Below are 2,773 nucleotides of genomic sequence, written 5' to 3'. Positions count from 1 at the left end.
ATTTTGCAATAATGCTTTTTGCTAGTCCTATCAGATGCAATATTGATTTCTGTACCTGTCTTTGTGAACTCAGTCTGAGCTGAAACTGGAATGTCACACCTATATTTCTTTGTATTATAATTCAATAAGTTAATAAAAGGTAATTGTGTAATACTACTGTGTGTTCTTGGCAGCAAAACCAGGAAGAAAGCTATTATTTATTTTAACCTACATATTATGTACACGATACTGAGTGGAACAATCCTACAGGAAAAGGGAGCAGATTAGGTCACCTATTAAGTTTGTATTTACACCTTTTCCTAGTTACTCCAATTCTGAAATGGATTTTCTTTCCATTTTTTTGATATTTATTTTATCAAGAATTTGTTTTCTTTTTTCCACTATTTTCTTTCTTTTGGTTTAACACACACACACACACACACACACACACACACACACACACACACACACACACACACACACACACTCTTGTTAAAAATGTCAGACTGTTTTGTCGAGGCTACTTCATTTGTGTACCACAACAAGTTGATTTTCATGGGGATTGTGTGACTGTGCACATAAATCTTTATGTAATTCTGCCTTATGGAGACTTACTTTCACGATTTAGGTGAGAAGAACATGTGATTTCACATGCTTAATACACCTCTTGGATTTTTGAATAGCCCTGAACACAGAAGATGGAAAAGTATGCTAATGCTCATGCAACAGAACACAAAGATGTTCTTTTTCCTTTTGTTTTGCACTCAGTTCTGGTATTTATTACAAACAACAAGACAGTGAGATGTGCACATTTATAATAAAGTATAGAGCAAAAAACATAAACCCCAAATATGCAGATTCAGGAAAAGCCACATTATGAAGAATCATCATAAATAAATCTAGAGGAATATTGTTGTTTGGATTAAGGTAAATTAATGGCCCATTTAAATATTTTTCCTGTTTATGAAGCTTTCTTTTTCAGATGCTTTCTTTCTCTTGGTTTCACAGCAAGTAAGGGGTTTTTTTTAAACCAGAATGTTGTGTTATTTTTATTTTAATAATACATCTTTGAGGCACATTTACTTTCCTATGTTAATTTAATATAGGAGTTAAGCTCTCAATTAAAAGCAAATTATTAGGATTTGCAGTTAATCCAGAAGTGAAGCAGAACACTAGCAGAATTTTCCTGTGAGTTAGGCCATATATTTATAGTGACAAAGCAACTCTTCTCTTCTGGTTGATATGCATGTTGAAAGTAGCCTGTTATTGCCATTTATTGTTAGGTGGAGATTATTTTCACATTTGTACCTAGTTATGTGAAATACATTTTGGAAATTCATTTAGGAAAATTGTTCCTAGTTATGTGAAATACGGGCTTTTTGTGTGTATTCTGTGTGGGAAAAGGTGAGTTTGTGTGTGGAAGAACAGATGAAGTACATCAGGGCCTACATATCTTTAATTCTGCTTTTCAAAAAAGATATATATTTGACCTATTCATTACCCACATTTTTTCTGTCTTCTTTTCAAAAGTAGAGATGTATAAAAATAGTTTAATTTTCTGTTGGTTCATTTCTCTTCCGTTTTCTGAGGAGAGGGAAAAAGAAATAGATAAACAGAAATGCTTTACATAAAGATCTCTGAAAAGCAAAGTTGATGCTATTTATGTAAAGTCCAGTCTCCTGGAGCTACGGTTTTGCTTACAAATGAGTCCAACACTGAATTTATACTGATTCAAATACTTAGCCTTTCTAGTTTTGCAAGTTGCATTTTAAACTCAACGTTAAGCTATGATACAGTAGAAAGCATCAACTGAAAATTCCAGAAGTTAATAAATATTCAGATGCTCTGATTTTATGATCAACCGATTTTTTTTTTCCAATTACATATTTCTCCAAGAATTTGTATTGGCTTTGTGAAACTAGAAACTTTTCAGATATGGAAATCAATCTTAGTGTTACTGTGCAGTATTCTTTAAATTAAATTACAGTACAGATATCAGATTCTAGCAGTTCTTTTGCTGCAATGAGATAATTTCTGGAGGCAAGACACCTGGCCAGGATAGAGTAGTGATTAATTTTATGTGTTTAGGGTGCAATCATCACTCAGAAAAAGGCATAGGGTTTGGATGATGGATGACGGGTAAAGTGCAGGCTGATAGGACATGGCCCATGAATCTGTTCTACATCATCAGTTCCTTTGATCACTGGCAGAAGTTCAGAGATACTTCTTTGCATCTGTCCAAAATAAACAAGGCTACCATATACCTTTTGCAAAATCACTTTTAAATACAGGTTTATTTGTGGGGGAGAAAACACCTTTATTTTTTTCAACAATGGCTGAGGGAAATAAAAACAAACACTTTGTCTTGCATTTTTACAGGCAGAAATACATTTAGTGTGTGTGTGTGTGTCCATGTCCATACACACATATATATATATTTTAATGAAAGATGATACCATAAAAGCATTTTTTTCCCCTTGCAAACTGATACCTATGTTGACACCATAGAGGGGATTCAGCATAGCTGCTGAAAAACAGCGTTACACAGCCTGTCATGAGAAGAAAGCCTTAAGTTATAGCAATGCTATGCAGCATTTCTTCTTCATTAGTAATGGTGGTGTGACTACAAATTGTTGGGAATCTTTCTCACTACTGATAGCAAAATGAACTGTGTAACCAAAATAATTTTGATTAATAATTCAGAAGAGTTAAAGGGTGAAGAGATAGAAAGGATTTGTGCCAACCTACCAAAAAAAAAATTGTATCTCAATTAACAAAACATAATTTGATAATT

The sequence above is a fragment of the Melospiza melodia genome, chromosome 13 (assembly GCF_035770615.1).
Source record: "Melospiza melodia melodia isolate bMelMel2 chromosome 13, bMelMel2.pri, whole genome shotgun sequence".
Classification (NCBI taxonomy): domain Eukaryota; kingdom Metazoa; phylum Chordata; class Aves; order Passeriformes; family Passerellidae; genus Melospiza; species Melospiza melodia.
The sequence above is the reverse complement of the archived record's forward strand: the minus strand, read 5'-3'. Positions refer to the sequence as shown.